Source organism: Macaca thibetana, chromosome 9 (assembly GCF_024542745.1).
Source record: "Macaca thibetana thibetana isolate TM-01 chromosome 9, ASM2454274v1, whole genome shotgun sequence".
NCBI lineage: Eukaryota > Metazoa > Chordata > Mammalia > Primates > Cercopithecidae > Macaca > Macaca thibetana.
In genome coordinates this window covers 28368277-28385577 of record NC_065586.1, presented here as the reverse complement: position 1 = coordinate 28385577, position 17301 = coordinate 28368277, and the positions used below count along the sequence as shown (strand labels likewise).

The window sequence follows — 17301 nt, the reverse complement described above, 5'->3', positions numbered from 1 at the left end:
ACATTCTATGTCATCCTTGGCTTCTGCATAAGTCTTTGTTCTATTAAGTTGTGTAATATAACCCCCAATTAGGCCAGCAGAACTTTAAAAAATTACTCAGTAGCTGCTAGTTTTGCCTAGCTGATGCCAAATTACCAGTTTGATTCCCTTTGTTTTGCTTTGTTTTAACTAAAATGATGAATTAATCTTTTAAAGTTGACAAATTATCTTAAGCAAATTTCTGCCTAACAGAATGCTATTCAGGAATGCAATGCAAAAGTATTTTTTAGTTTTTTCCCCTTAGCTGATAAGACCTCACTTAATTTTTTAGAATTAAAAAAAAAAAATGTCATGGTAGTTAGAAATTCAGCCAGTCCTGGTAGTTAGAGCCTGTAATCCCTGCACTTTGGGTGTCTGAGGTGGAAGGATTGCTAGGGTTCAAGACCAGCCTGAGCAACATAGTAAGACCTAACGTATTAAAAAAAAAATTTAATTATTAATGTATAAACCATTGAAATCCAGAAGCTTTGATATTTTTATTAGAGAACCAAATATTTAGACATTTCCTTGAAATGGGATGAAATCTTTCATCCTTCCTCAGCACCCACCCATGCTTCTCCCTCTCCCCACTCTCGCTGCCTTTGATGGTCCAGTAATGGCTCCTATTATCCTATCCTGTCCTTTAGAATCTCAAACTCAAATCTCAGTGACCCAATTGAATCAGGTATTTTGCAGCAGAACTTCAGTATTCTATTTGCTATTATATTCTGGCCACGGTCACTGTTTTTACTTCATAATAATTCCTGAGAAAATAACTAACTATATAGTATTTGTTTTATCATTTACAAAGTATCAAGACACACATTATATTTGATGTGTGAGTTCAAGCCATGAAATAAAATGCCAGCCAAACGTGCATATCTTCAAATATTTAATGCATTTCAACGAGATTTATGGACAGAGGTTATAAAGAGAGTACACCCTAAGTGAGGTCATCAATGAACAGAATTCTTGTTCTTATCCTTGGTATTAAGGGAAGAACTTCTTATGCATTTTTCTCAGATTGAATAATCTTCCTTTGTTCTATCTGGTCACCTAACAAATGATCTCCTATTCTGCTATGAATCCCTTAAACACAAAGAACTCTCTGATAAGGTAGGCCGGCTCACAACTATAATCCCAGCTACTTGGGAGGCTAAGGTGGGAGGGTCACTTGAAGCTAGGAGTTTGGGACCAGCCTGGATAACATAAGGAGACTCTGTCTCAACAAAAAGTATAGCAATTAGCCCCATGTAGTGGGGAGCACCTATGGTCTTAGCTACTTGGGAGGCTGGGGCCAGTGGTTCGAGGCTACAGTGAGCTATGATTGTAGCACTGTACTCCAGCCTGAGTAACAGAGTGAGACCCTGGTCTCTAAAAAAGCAAAAGCAAAACCAAGTAACTCTCTACTGTCCCATTCACAATTTAGTGCCATTTAGTTACATGTTTAGCCTATACTTTCAAAGACATCATTTAAAATCCTTTAAAACATCTATGTGGCCGGCATGATGGGTCACACCTGTAATCCCAGCACTTTGGGAGGCTCAGTCAGGCTCAATACCATTGCTTGAGCCCAGGAATTTTGAGACCAGTCTAGGTAACATAGGGAGACCCCTATCTCTACAAGAAAATTAAAAAATTAGTCAGGCGTGGTGGCTCGCACCTGCAGTCCCAGCTACTTGGGAGGCTGAGCTGGGAGGATCTCTTGAGCCAGGGAGGTAGAGGTTGCAGTGAGCCATGATTGCACCAGTGCACTCCAGCCTAGGCCACAGAGTGAGACCCTGTCTGAAATAAATAAATAAGTAGAAATAAAACATTTATAGTACAACGTTAGTCAACTTGTTGGAAGAAAGAGGCACTAAAGATTCATTTAGGAGGGGTTTGTGGTGTGGACACAATAGGCTTACGGTATGGTTACTACTAACTGGTGATTGACAAGCACCGCTTATCACCTCAGGGAGCCAACCTTCCTGGGGCGGAAGCCAGAGACTTGGGCCTCTTTCTCTCAGAGTTGTCTTTGCTTCTCGCCTCTCTGCCATTGGGCTGTCATCCTCTCCTTATTCGTAGGTTTTACTTTCATAATTTCTGCTTGTTTTTGTCCAATCATAAGTCCCCTATACAGAGAGATACTGCCCAGGAGATGGTTTCACCTTCTATCACTACTGCAAACTATCACAGTCGTTTGTTCAGCTTCCGGAGACACCATCCCCAAATACTCAGTCTGTGACCTTTAACCTCTTTAGCTTGGGTAGGGTTCTGGCTGATATGAAACCTGGGTACTGCTCTCAGCAAGGGTGTGAGCCAGAAAGAACACACGGAAAGAGGTAGGGGCAGGCTGGCACCATAAAGCATGCCATATTATATAAAGTTAATTCACCTATAAGGAAAAATAAAGTAGGCCAGGCTCAGAGGCTCACACCTGTAATTTCAGCACTTTGAGAGGCTGAGGTGGGAGGATCACATGAGTTCAGGAGTTCGAGACCAGCAGGCCCAGTAGCAGATGCCTGTAGTCTCAGCTACTTGGCAGCCTAAAGTAGGATTACTTGAGCCCAGGAGTTCCAGGCTGCAGTGAGCTATGATCACACCACCACACTTCAGTCTGGGCAAGAGAGAGAGACCATCTCAAAATAAAAGAAAAATGTTAGTGAGTGAATTTTGACGTTCGCCAAAAGGCTGAGAAGTGATTAGTGAGTGGAATTAAGATCAGTCCTCCGAGTCAGGCACGGTGGCTCATGCCTGTAATCCCAGCACTTTGGGAAGCCGAGGCAGGTGGATCAGTTGAGGTCAGGAGTTTGAGAACAACCTGGCCAATATGGTGAAACCCCATCTCTACTAAAAATATAAAACTTAGGTGGGCATTGTGGTGCACACCTGTAATCTCAGCTATTGGGGAGGCTGAAGCAGGAGAATCTCCAGGAGGCAGAGGTTGCTGTGAGCCGAGATAGCGCCACTGCACTCCAGCCTGGGCAATAAAGTGAGACTCTGTCTCAAAAAAAAAAAAAAAAAAAGAAATCATTCCTTCAAATTATTACTTCTGTGTGACTTTATCACTTGAGTGTTTGCTATCATCTAAAATAATATAGTCATTTGAAGACAGCCCATTTTAAACAGACTGAAGACTCAGAACCTTGCAGAGTCCAGGACCATTTTGAACTCCTGGATCATTTTTAATATACAACAAACTTGAACGGCTCGTCTTCTTAGTGGGGCCATGGCAACGAGCAGAGTTTTTATTAGCTTCTTGAGAAAGATGAGTATTTGGAGTGAATAGTCAACCTGGCATTTTCCACATATAGTGGAGGGGGAAGGAGCAGGCAAGATGCCTGTGATGCAATGTCTATGAGCAATGACATTGCTTGCCAGTCTGTATGGAATACATGAGCAAAATCCATCAACATTACAGCCAAAGAGTCAAAGTAGTCACTTGTTTCCTTGGAGGTCCATCCACTCGACTCCACCCCGTACCACTTAGTTGATCCTCATTAAATCATAGGAATATATAAAAAGAGTTCTCTGGGCCTGGCATGGTGGCTCGTGCCTATAAACCCAGCACTTTGCGAGGCCAAGGAGGGTGGATCACTTGAATCCAGGAGCTCAAGACCATCCGGGGCAACATGGTGAAACCCCATCTCTACTAAAAATACAAAAATTAGCTGGGTGTGGTGGTGCATGCCTGTAATCCCAGCCAATCAGGAGGCTGAGGCTGGAGGATCGCTTGAGCCAGAGATGGGGAGGCTGCAGTGAGCCAAGATTGCACCACTGCACTCCAGCCTGGGTAACAGAGCAAGGAAGAAGTAACACTAAAGTAAGAAACTGAAGTCCTGCATTTGTATCCACACTCCATTACTCAATATTTTGTTTATTTGTTTGTTTTTTGAGACAGGGCCTCGCTCTGTCACCCAGGTTGGAGTGCAGTAGCACAATCTCAGCTCACTGCAGCCTCCACCACTATGGCTCAAGTGATCCTCCCACCTCAGATTCCCCAGTAGCTAGGACTACAGGTGCATGCCACCACACCCCGCTAATTTTTAAATATTTTGTAGAGACAGGGTCTTACCATGTTGCCCAAGCTGGTTGTTTATTTTATTATTATTATTATTATTATTGAGATGGAGTCTCGCTCCATCTTTTGCTGAAGTGCAGTGGAGCAAGCTCACTGCAGCCTCTGCCTCCCGAGTTCAAGCCATTCTTATGCCTCACCCTCCTGAGTGGCTAGGATTACAGATGTTTGCCACCATGCCTGGCTAATTTTTGTATTTTTGATAGAGGCAGGATTTCACCATTTTGGCCAGGCTGGTCTCAAACTCCTGGCTTCAAGTGATTCACCTGCCTCAGCCTCCCAAAGTACTGGGATCACAGGCATGAACCTCCATGCCCAGTATACTCAATGAGTTTTTATGAGCCAATCAATTGGCCCCTTGGTACTCAGTTTTCTTGCCCATAAAATGAGAACAAGAGTGTTTGGTAGCCTGCCTGCTCCAGAGATTGCTACTAGTGTAACTTGAGGTCTTCGTGTACGTTTTGTTAACTGTGAATCTCTATAGAAATGGTGACCAATTTGCCTTAGAAATTGGTCTAAGGAAAAATGTGTAATCTTTGAATGTATTTATGATGACTTCAGGACTTCCCAGGTGGTTTCAGGATCTTCTCCTCCCTGGAGCTGAAGATTTGAAGTGCAAATAATGTTAATGCCAAGTCAGCCCGTGGCCTGGGCAGGGTGATGGTATCTCTCTGAAAACGCAGGCATCTTGCCAACAAAGGTTTGCTCCCATGACTGGTGATAGTCCAAGAATCAGCCGAGGCAAATTGGTTGGCTAACTTATCATGACGCAAGAAACTTAGCTGCTCTCATGGAACCATAACTCGTGCCTCTAGTCTGCTGGAAAAACACAAGAAGTATCTTCCACCCTGCAACATGACACCTTTAGATAACCCATCTCCAGTCCGATGGCATTTTTCGAAGAAGTCTGATGTTGCTTACTCACTTTCAAACGGAAGCATTTCCTAAGAAAATCCTGATTAATTATGGATACACTTGCCATGAACTGTACTCATGAGCTGTCCTTTTTTTTTTTAGGGATAATCAAGAGATTTCTGAAACGGCTCCTGCCCTCAAAATGCTTCTAATCCACCTGCCTTTTTTTTTTTTCTTTTTCAGATGACTGCTTAATTTTAACAGAGGTCTGTAGGAATGATGGGAAGGGGCACTGGTACTTCTCTCTTTCCTAATCCTTCAAGTCATCCCTGAAGATCCGCACTGTTTTTCTGGAGACAGGTGAGGTCCAGCCCCTGAAAGAGGCAGACAGTGCAGAGAGAAGAGCCTATGTTTTTGCATTTTTGTCAGAGGTGATATATCAAGGTACAATCAAAGCCTTTTCACATCTGAAGTCTTTTCGTTCCCATCAGCCAGTACGACTCCAGCGAAGAGAGAGGGAAGAGGGAGACGGGGGTGTCCAGGAAGATTCACCTTCCTATTGACAGATCGGGAAGTTTCGGGAAAATGTACTCCAGGCTCCACACATCGTTACTGATTCCCGGTTCGTTGGAATACATGTAGAAAAGTACTTAGAGAAATTAGTTTAAGTATAAGATAAATGCTGATCCCCGGGTCCCTCTAAGTTTCTACTGACAATAGCAAAACAGCAGCCGCAGCGCCATTTCGGTTCAATCGAAGAGATATTAGCATCCGTTTTAGGCAGGGAGAACATCCAAAAAGATCGATACCGAGGGGAGGGCGAGGCTGGGAGAGCGATCGGGAGCCGAGAGCGAGTGAGCGAGAGAGGGCGAGGAGAAGGAACGGGAACCAGCGAGAGATCCCTCGGGGGAAATGCAAACGCTGGAGAGAGGCACCAATTATGATAATTGAAGGTAATGGTGCTGAGGCGCCAAGGAGCTCTGCGCTGTTTTACATCATCCAGCTCCAACCCAGACGCGCCCGAGCCCGCCCCTCCCCGGCCGGGCCCACGCCCTCCCGGGCTCTCTGGGGCCCCTGCCCCGGGCCGGCCGCGCGCAATTCGGGTGCCCCGCGCGTCCCAGCCGCTTTCTGCCTCCCCTACCGCCTCCTCTGTGCTGACTTATGGAGCGACCCCGACTTGTCGCAAAATAAAACGGGGGCACAGACACTTGTAGTCTGGACAGACTTCCCCCAGGCTAGAGTCTGTAGGGACTGGAGACATCCCTGTCCCGATCCTGGTACCAATGCGCCCCTGTTTGCGCTGTGGTTCTCAGTCTCGCTCCCACCGTAACCTCCTTCCCCCTTTCCCTTGTAACTTGGGAAATTTAAACCAGCGTCTTAAAAATAAGCTGCATGGGAGCCCGGGAGTTCGTGAACGTGGCGGACAGGATTGGAAAAGATTTTATTGTTCAACTTCTGACCAAAATGGGATCTTTGAATCACTGAATTTTAAGGAGTCAGGAGAGATGAAACAGCAGTTTCCCCCACCTAGAGATTCAGAGAAGAGACCCAGGGACTTTAGGGGCTGGCCTCGGTATGAGTGAGGTGTGTTTTTCAAAGCTACCGGGTTTTGTTTGTTTGACTGATTTCCTTCCTTCCTTCCTTCCTTCCTTCCTTCCTTCCTTGTTTCCTTCCTTCCTCTCTCTCTCTTTCTTTTCTTTTCTTTCCTTCTTTCTTTTTTCTTTCTTTCTTTCTTTCTTTTCTTTCTCTTTCTTTCTTTTCTTTCAATATGTTTCCCTTTATTTTGAAATTGAAACAGCAAAATGAAGTGGTTTGTAGCTGAAACAAACTTCACGGAAAGAAAACTGGAGTGTTCCCTCATCCATCAAAGAACAAACGCCAAGGTCTGCGCCAGCTGCCCCACCTCCCCCAGACAGAGCAATGAACAGATTAAAGGATGGGAGGAAGGATACAATCAAAATCGGGTGGTCATGGCTGGCAGATAAAAATATGGAACGCTTCACGACTTTGCGTGTCATTCTTGTGCAGGGGCCTTGCTAATCTTCTGTGTATCGTTCCAATTTTAGTATATGTGCTGCTGAAGCGAGCACCCTTTTGTTTTGTTTTGTTTTGAGACGGAGTCTCGCTCTGTGGCCCAGGCTGGAGTGCAGCCTATCTCGGCTCACTGTAACCTCCGCCTCCCGGGTTCACGCCACTCTCCTGCCTCAGCCTCCCGAGTAGCTGGGACTACAGGCACCCGCCACCACGCCCGGCTAATTTTTTGTATTTATAGTAGAGACGGGGTTTCACCGTGTTAGCCAGGATGATCTGGATCTCCTGACCTCGTGATCCGCCCACCTCGGCCTCCCAAAGTGCTGGGATTACAGGCATGAGCCACCGAACCCGGCCTTTTTTTTTTTTTTTTTTAATAGAGACAGGGTCTCCCTATTATGCCCCGCCTGGTCTCAAACTCCTGGCTTCAAGTGATCCTCCTGCCTAAGCCTCCCAAAGCCCTGGAATTACAGGCTTGAGCCACCATATCTGGCCAATTGATTGCTTGCTTGCTTTTTAAAAAAATTTTATTTTTGAGATGGTGCCTCACTCTGTTGCCCAGGATGGAGTGCAGTAGTGCAATCTCAGCTCACTGCAACCTCTGCCTGGGTTCAAGTGATTCTTCTGCCTCAGTCTCCTGAGAAGCAGGGATTACAGGCATAGGCCACCACACCCAGCTAAGTTTTGTATTTTTAGTAGAGACAGGTTTTTGCCGTGTTGGTCAGGCTGGTCTCAAACTCCCAACCTCAAATAGTCTGCCCACCTGGCACTCCCAAAGTGCTGGAATTACAGGCATGAGCCACCTTGTCCGGCCCAACTGATTGTTTTCTGATTGTAAAAGTAATGGATCACTGTAGAAAACTTGGAAAATACAAAAAAGAATTATAAAAACGTCTGTGGCTGCGGCAGGTGGCAGGGAGTCTGTTTCTAGGCCAGTTCCTGAGGCAGAACCAGACACAAGGAAGCAGTGGTGAGGTGGGCTCCTGCACCTGGGGTCCAGCATTAGCTTGGGGCTCAGTCACTTACCAGTGTGTGACTTCGGGCAAACGTTGTTAAACCTCTCTAGACCTCATTTTGCCACCTGTAAAATATGACTAATAAAATGACCTCTAAGATTCCTTCTCAGTTCTGTGAAAGGCAGCCTCAGAAATAAACTCTGAGGCCAAAACAAGTGTCATTAGCTTCTCCAAATAAAGTGGAATTACTATTTTCGAGAAATGCTTTAAGAAAGCCCTTGAAAAGCAGATCTATGACTCCATCTGTCTTTCAGGAGCACTGTCTCTTAAAAACAGATGTGAATAATAATACAATAATATTTGGCAGGTGCCAATACATGTTAAAAGTCCAGCTCAAGGTGATGACCATTCTGATCAGACCATTCTAGAACAGTCAACCCAGTGGAAAGTGTGGCATCTTTCAAAGTTCTGTGATGAAACACAGTGATCAAGTTGGTAAAAGCACTTAATATCACATTCAAACAGGGAATGTGAAGGAGGGACTTACACGATACGAAAGGAGACTTGCTTTGTGTAATTGCAGAGGTCACAACAAGGACTAGTGGGTGCCAGGGAAAAAGCGCCACATAGGTTTAAGATAAGGAAGAACTTCCAGGAATTAATTCTGTCTGAAGGCAGCACAGGCTGTGGTTCCCAAGCAGCAGGAGAAGTCTAGCAAGGGACACATGGACTAATTGTTGAACCAAGTGACCATATAAAATCTCAGTGTCAAGATGTTGTCATAACAGCGACAACTTCTGGTTACCATTTCCTTTAATATTAGAGATGACAATGCTGTATGATTTTTCACAACTAGGGAAAATGCTGTGCACTGGATCTCATCTAAGGAGTAAGAACCTGAGTGTCAACTCGGACTTTCCTGAGCTGTTCCAGACCAAAGATGCCCAAATAGAGAAAAATGAGGGCAGGTGCGCAACTCACTTCAGAACAGGCTGAGCACCAGGGCTGGCTGCGACTGCTTAAGAGAAACAAAAAAAAGCATGGGATGGGGCCATCACATTCCTATGACCCAGCCCTCCCTAACCTAGCAGGCCTGCTCATGAGTGAGTAATTACGGGAAGGGCTGCAGAGGGCAGAGGGGCCACAGAAGACAGCTGTAAGCAGGATCTTTTTTTTTTTTTGAGATGGAGTTTCGCTCTTGTTGCCCAGGCTGGAGTGCAGTGGTGTAATCTCGGCTCACTGCAACCTCCAAATCCCTGGTTCAAGCAATTCTCCTGCCTCAGCCTCCCGAATAGCTGGGATTACAGGCATGCACCATTATGCCCAGCTGATTTTTGTATTTTTGGTAGAGACGGGATTTCACCATGTTGGCCAGGATGGTCTTGATCTCCCGACCTCACGATCTACCCACCTTGGCCTCCCAAAGTGTTGGCATTACAGGCGTGAGCCACGGCACCCAGTCCATAAGCAGGATCTTGATTCACATTTAAGATCCATTTTAAACCAATAGGGAGTCTCCCAAACCTGTATTCTGTATGACTGAAAGGCACTTTCTATCTCCCTTTTCTGACCAGTCTCTGAACAATGCCTCATGTCCATTTTGTTTTGGTAAACAACTGGACAGATTTAACTTTTGGTGGGATTAAAGGTAAATCGTGTTTGGCAGGCTCTACCAACCTTCCTTGTAAGTCATTTCATATCATGGCCAGGCGCAGTGGCTCACACCTGTAATCCCAGCACTTTGGGAGGCCGAGGCAGGTGGATCACCTGAGATCAGGAGTTCAAGACCAGCCTGGCCAACATGGTGAAACCCTGTTTCTACTAAAAATACAAAAATTAACCGAGCATGGTGGTGGGCACCTATAATCCCAGCTACTCGAGAGACTGAGGCAGGAGAATTGCTTGAACCTGGGAGGCAGAGGTTCTAGTGAGGGGAGATCGTGCCACTGCTCTCAAGCCTGAGCAATAAGAGCGAATCTTCATCTAAAAAAAAAAAAAGTCATTTCATATCATATTATAATTCCAGACAAAAAAGGCAGAGGAAAGAGGTGGGAGAGAGAGGAAGGAAAACCCAAGCAGATCTGATATCTTTCTTTAAGGAGCAGTCATAGTTTATTTTCCCAGCTTTTGCTAATACTGTTCCTTGGTAAGTACCTCTTGAGGTGTGCCTCCTGGAGGTGTACTGGACCCTCCAGTAACAGGAGCAGAATCACCATATCTCAGCCTCTTGGCTTTTCTTCTCTTGAAAATACCGTCCTCCCCAGTCCCCTCCCAAGTTTTCTGCACATCACATAGGCTGGTAGCAAGAAAAGCAACTTATGCTCCAAACCATCAAACCCTCTTTTTTTTTTTTTTTTTTTGAGACAGAGTCTCACTCTGTTGCCCAAGCTAGAATGCACTGGCACAATCTCGGTTCACTGCAACCTCTGCCTCCCAGGTTCAAGCGATTCTCCTGCCTCAGCCTCCCCAGTAGCAGGGACTACAGGCACGCACCACCATGCCCAGCTAATTTCTTTTGTATTTTTAGTAGAGACAGGATTTCACCATGTTGGCCAGGCTAGTTTCGAACTCCTGACCTCATGATCCACCCGCCTTGGCCTCCCAAAATGCTGGGATTATAGGTGTGAGCCATTGTGCCCGGCCTCAAACCCTCTTTTATCAAATGTTTGGATTCTTACACGTACATCATTCAAGTTACTTAATGTGTTCAGGCCAGGCCTGGTGATTCATGCCTGTAGTCCCAGAGCTTTGGGAGGTTGGGCTGGGGAATTGCTTGAGGCCAAGAGTTAAAGACCAGACTGGGCAACATAGCAAGACCCCATCTCTGCAAAAAATATAAAACTTACCCAGGCATAGTGGTGCATTCCTGTAGCCCCTCAGTTGGGAGGCTGAGACAGGAAGATTGTTTGAGCCCAGGAGTTCAAGGCTGCAGTGAGTTATGCTCAAACCACTGCCTCCCAGCCTGGGCAACACAGTGAGGCCCTGTTTCTAAATAATAATAATAATAAATAATAATGCTGTGTTCATTCTCTAGAAAATAATTATGTTCCAAGCTCTAAAACATTGGGATGGGGGGAAGCAAGCAAACAAACAAAAAGCCCATCAGGGTAGCCACTGTTTCTTAAGCCAGCACTGGAACTTTAGCATCTCCTATTACTTTTATTTTCCAGAGCATAAAATGCCTTCTTCTTTTTTTTTTTTTTTTTTTTTTTTTTTTTTTTTTTTTTTTTTGAGACGGAGTCTTGCTCTGTCGCCCAGGCTGGAGTGCAGTGGCGTGATCTCGGCTCACTGCAAGCTCCGCCTCCCGGGTTCACGCCATTCTCCTGCCTCAGCCTCCCGAGTAGCTGGGACTACAGGCGCCCGCCACCTCACCCAGCTGATTTTTTTTGTACTTTTAATAGAGACAGGGTTTCATCATGTTAGCCAGGATGATCTCGATCTCCTGACCTCGTGATCCGCCCGCCTCGACCTCCCAAAGTGCTGGGACTACAGGCGTGAGGCACCGCCCCCGGCTAAAATGCCTTCTTAATGGCAGCCCAGAGCTTTGTCTTCCATCCTCCCGCAGAGAGGGAAAGGTCCTGTCGCGGGTCTTTCTCGCCCTCTTGTGGTGAGAGGGAAGCAGCGCTCAGCTGGGAAGACAGCAGCTGCTGTTTGCTGTTGATGCAAGAACCAAGGTCGTTCTAGGGAATATTTAGACTCGATATTTTAATGACTCTGTCTCCATGTCATGCAATGATCTCAGTAAAAGAGGACTGTGAGTCCTGTTCCCAGAGTCTTTTTAAGGCTTCAAACAATAATAAGCCAGATTCCCTTTGTACATAAGACTGAGAGGAGGTGGTGTTACCTCCAGCGGGTGCGTATATGCCGTGAATTGCAGCAGTGACCGTTGTTCTAAACAAATCCCCCTTGCCTGAGAGTGTGTGTCACCCACCAGAAAGGAGAGTTTCTATTCCGGGCCATCCGAGTTCATTTCTGGGTCTTAATATTTTTGAATGGAAATGTGCTAACTGAACAGGACAAGGCATCACTCCTAATCTCTATGATCTAAACATGGGCTTTTTTTTTTTTTTCTACAAATTTACAAACCTTTTTATTTGTTTGCTTTGAGATGGAATTTCACTCTTGTCGCCCAGGCTGGAGTGCAGTGATGTGATCTCCGCTCACTGCAACCTCCGCCTCCCGGGTTCAAGTGATTCTCCTGCCTCAGCCTCCTGAGTAGCTGGGATTACAGGCATGCACCACCACACCTGGCTAATTTTTCTATTTTTAGTAGAGATGGGGTTTCAACATGTTGGTCAGGCTGGTCTCAAACTCCTGACCTCATGATCTACCCGCCTTAGCCTCCCAAAGTGCTGGGATTACAGGCGTGAGCCACCGCACCCGGCCGACTCTGACTTTAAAAAGCAAACATACAGGAAGCCCCCAAACAGATGAATTAAGAAATGATCCCCTCCTTTCCTGATCTATATAACACCACATGATGGGTGACTGAATTTTTGTCCCTAACCGAACTCTTATCCAGTTGGAGACCAAAGCCAAGAGACTAACAGGAAAAATCAGCCTCCAACTCTACATTAATCACCAGTCTATACTAGTCATATTAATCAAATAGTTCATGTGGATGCTAAGAGCTATGTGAGACCACATAAGCCACTCTTTAAATTAAATAATGGGGGCTGGATGCGGTGGCTCACACCTGTAATCTTAGCACTTTGGGAGGCTGAGGCATGTGGATCACTTGAGCCCAGGAGTTTGAGATCAGCCTGGGCAACATGGTGAAACACTGTCTCTCAAAAAACACAAAAATTAGCCAGGAATGGTGGCATGTGCCTATGGTCCCAAATCCCTGGGAGGCTGAGGTGGGAGGATCGCTTGAGCCATGGTGAGGCTGCATTGAGCCATAATCATACCACTATACTCCAGTCTGGGCAACAGAGCGAGACCCTCTCTCAAAAAACAAACAAAAATTAATTAATTAATAAAAATGAAGCTGGGCATGGTGGTTTACACCTGTAATCCCAGCACTTTGGGAGGCTGAGGTGGGTGGATCACTTGAGGTCAGGAGTTCGAGACCAGCCTGGCCAACATGGTGAAACTCTGTCTCTACTAAAAATACAAAAAGTTAGCCAGGCATGGTGGTGGGAGCCTGTAATCCCAGCTACTCAGGAGACTGAGGCAGGAGAATAGTTTGAACCCAGGAGGCGGAGGTTGCAGTGAGCAGAGATTGCGCCATTGCACTCCAGCCTAGGTGACAGAGTGAGACTCCATCTCAGAAAAAAGAAAGATCAAATCTGTCTCTGATTTTACAATTGAGGGGACCAAGACTAGGTTAAATGGCTTCCTCAAAGTCACACCAACTGCACCGAAGCTCTGAGTTCAGGACACCACCCTCCATCTCAAAGTCTGGGAAGCTGTGAAGAGCTTGTCACTGGCAAACAGTGGTTTGTTTCTCCTTGAACAGGATGTGGCAAGAAATTGTTAAGAGAGGGAGGAGAAGGGAAGGAGAGGAAGGGGAGAGCCTTTTTAGCTGAAAATATGGGCTGTTTTTGAGTTGATTAAATAACTACCACTCCCAAACTTCTCTCAGTTTCTATGAGCCTAAAGTAAGCAATTCTGGGAATGAGTTTTAGGTCATTCTTGGATTTCAGCTTTCAGTTACAGGAAGCAACCTGTCTAGGGAACTGCCAGTGGCTGCTTTCTCCAATGCTTCATTTTATTTGCAAGGTCCTTCTGTTCAGAGTTTGGCCTTCTCCTATGGAAAAATGCTCTATGGGAAGTTCCTGACCCTCACACCAGTCAGGGAAACAGCTTCCATGGAAGGCATGCCCCAGGGCCCCTGGGGTCCATACCTGGTTCCATTTCAAGGACCATAAATGGGAAACCCACCAATCACTAAGGACCTGGAGATGATTTTATCTTCCAGGCTGAAACTGCCTTAGAAAGATGATGACAGTGAGGAAAGTCTAGCATGGCTGACTCCATCTTGCTTCCAGTCTCACAGGCTGACTCTCTTTGCTCACACCTTGACATAGGCCAAGTTAACCATGGGAGGAATTTAGTTTATAGTTTAAGTTGGAAGCAAGAATGATAATAGTCCCTCCCTCAAAGTAACCCCTTCTTTGCTCGGGGACCAAAAACTAATAAAGGCAATGAGATTAAAATTATGGGAGGGTCCTGAACTCTGCTAAAATGTAGGAATAGTTTCTATAATCCCTTACTGCTCAGGAGTCCTGTGGCCAGAAGCCACAAGATTTGTGACTTCTCCAATTGCTCCTATAGATAACACCACTGGTGTAGTACCTCAGATTGGTCTTTTGAGATATTTTTCAGATATTTGCATTCTGGCAACCGACTGGCCCCAAACAGGATCGTGACTCATGACTCAACCAGTCCTGTGGCCATCAGCCAGAGGCAGACTCGGTGAACAAGAACCATTTTTCCACACACTATGATTTCATCACCAACCAGTTAGCAGCACCCATTCCCTAGTCCCCAGCCCGCCATACTATCCTTGAAAAACCCTAACCCCAAGTCTTCTGGGAGATGGATTTGAGTGACAGCTCCAGTTCTTTCATGTGGCCAGCCTCAAGTCAGTTCAACTCTTGCCTTTGCTCTGTCGCCAAGGCTGGAGTACGGTGGTGTGATTTTGGCTCACTGCAACCTCTGCCTTCTGGGTTCAAGCAATTCTCCTTCCTCAGCCTGTCTAGTAACTGAGATTACAGGTGCAAGCCAGTATGCCTGGCTAATTTTTGTATTTTTAGTAGAGACAGAGTTTTGCCATGTTGGCCAGGCTGGTCTCAAACTCCTGACCTCAATTGATCTGCCCACTTCAGCCTCCCAAAGTGTTGGGATTACAGGCGTGAGCCACCGCACATGGCTTAAACTCTTTCTTTACTGCAAATACCACAGTCTTAGTGAACTGGTTTTGTCTGTAGCAGGCAGGAAGAACCCATCAGTCAATTTACAAGCCCAAGAACAAGGGAGGTAGCTGTGACTTCCCCTGGGGCCCTGCCCTCTGGGCTAGAACTAAGTGGGTCTATCATAACCCAGCTTCTCCACCCGACCTTGCTCCTTCAAGCTCTACTGCTTTCAAATCACAACTGCATGGTGCTTTTGCTCTGGATACAAGAGAGGAAGTGGACACACAAGAAGGGCCCTGGGCTGAGAGTCGCCTTGACTTCAGCTGTTGGCCTGGCTCTGGGTCAGATTTCACTTAGCCCCATGGGTTGCCAACTCCTCAGCTACAAGACAAACTGACCTTTGAAATGGCTTCTCAAGTCCCTCCTGGCTCTAGGATTTGAAGCCTGTTTTGTGCAGCTTGCTCACACTGTGCAAGATAATGAAAAGGCTGTTATAGTGCAGTCCTTGTTCTTGGTTCTTGCAGAGGCTTCAGAGACCTAGGTCAGTGATTCTCCAACTTCGGCATAGAATCATCTGGAGCGCTTGGAAAAACAGATTCATGGGCCCTATCCCACAGTGTATGATTTAGTAGGGTTGAGGTAGGGCCTGAGAGTTTGCATTTCTTCTTTTTTAAAAGTGTTTGCAATTTTTATTCCAATTACATAAAAATAAAATATATTTGAATAGAAGTAGAAGACTAGAAGGCACTAACAAATAATAGTAACAGTGGTTATCTTTTAAGATAATAAAAGAGGTGGGGCCAAGGCATGGTGGCTCATGCCTGTAATCCTAGTGCTTTAGGAGGCTGAGGTAGGAGGATCGCTTGAGGTCAGGAGTTTGAGACCAGTCTGGGCAACATAGTGAGATGCCATCACTACAAAAAATAAAAATAAAAATAAAATAACATTTTAATAAGCAACGGAAAATAAATTTGTTTTGTTTTTGAGATAGAGGCTTACTCTGTCGCCCAGGCTGGAATGCAGTGGCACGATCTGGGCTCACTGCAACCTCCTCCTCCCGGGTTCAAGCAATTATCTCAAGTAGCTGTGATTACAGACGCGCCACCACTACACCCAGCTAATTTTTTGTATTTTTATAGAGATGGGGTTTCACCATGTTGCCCAGACTGGTCTTGAACGCCTGAGTTCAGGTGATCTGCCCACCTCGGTCTCCCAAAGTGCTGGGATTACAGGCCCAGTGTTTTCTTTAATGCTGAAAATTTCTGCTAATAATTCTTTTCACAAAACATCCTTTGTTGACATTCTACAAATACCATCCCACAATGTTCCCAGTATTTTCTTCTTGTGGAGGGAATTTATGTTTCCTTTTGACTTTTGTGGTATTTATTATTTCAGGAAGATTTTTCAGAGAAACCTGCTGGCCTTCTACTTGAGATATTAGATATCCTTGATTTATTTGTTTTGCTCCCTCGTTAGTATAAACAATTAGAATTAAAGGGTCATTTGCTGAGATACCACATTTTTTCAATGCCTCTGAAATATTGCTATTTGGGGAAAGGTTGAAAATAATTTCAGTAGATAGAGCTCTTGACTTCATTTCTCCCAGTTTGTAGAAGCAAACTGCTTTCTTTGCGGCTGCAAATATCTCAAATGGATTGACAGTCACTGCAGGATGCATCAGTGAGCCATCAATGATACCTTCCATGGCTTTCTTTCTCAAGTTCCCCGCATTTTTTACATCTTTAAATAATATTAATAGAAGAGTTAGCCGGGCACGGTGACTCACTCCTGTAATCCCAGCAATTTGGGAGGCTGAGGCGGGTGGATCAACTGAGGTCAGGAGTTCGAGACCAGCCCTGCCAACATGGTGAAACCCCAGCTCCACTGAAAATACAAAAATTAGCCAGGCGTGGTGACACATGCCTGTGATCCCAGCTACTTGGTAGGCTGAGGCACGAGACTCACTTGAACCTGGGAGGCAGAGGTTGCAGTGAGCCGAGATCGGGCCACTGCATTCCAGCCTGGGTGACAGAGCAAGACTCTGTCTTAAAAAAAAAAAAAAAAAAAAAAAAAAAGGCTGAGCACAGTGGCTCACGCCTATAATCCCAGCACTTTGGGAGGTTGAGGCGGGTGGATCACCTGGGGTCAGGAGCTCGAGACCAGCCTGGCCAACATGGCGAAACCCCATTTCTACTAAAAATACAAAACCTAGCTGGGCATGGTGGCATGTGCCTGTAGTCCCAGCTACTCAGAAGGCTGAGGCAGGAAAGTTGCTTGAATCCAGGAGGCAGAGGTTGCAGTGAGCCGAGATGGTGCCACTGCACTCCAGCCTGGTGACAGAGTGAGACCCCGTCTCAAAAAAATAAAAGAAAAGAACGGTCACCCGTCTGGTCTCTGCTGCATCTCCTGCATGTCTTGTAAGTTCCCAGGTGATGCTGATGCTGCCAACTGGGGACCACCCTTTGAGAACCTTTGGCCTACAGCTAGAGGCACCAAGTATTCTCCAGTTCTTACAAGACAT

At 45.7% G+C, this 17301-nt stretch overlaps 1 non-coding gene and 1 pseudogene across 1 annotated transcript; both read right to left on the bottom strand.

Annotated features, from left to right (window-relative positions):
- Positions 1-6916: 6916 nt before the first annotated feature.
- On the bottom strand, positions 6917-7023 carry LOC126963534 (U6 spliceosomal RNA). The gene has a single exon (XR_007729150.1). It is a non-coding gene; the product is annotated as a U6 spliceosomal RNA (small nuclear RNA).
- Positions 7024-16058: 9035 nt separating this feature from the next.
- On the bottom strand, positions 16059-16545 carry LOC126962887 (EKC/KEOPS complex subunit TPRKB-like; annotated as a pseudogene).
- Between the last annotated feature and the right edge of the window lie 756 nt (positions 16546-17301).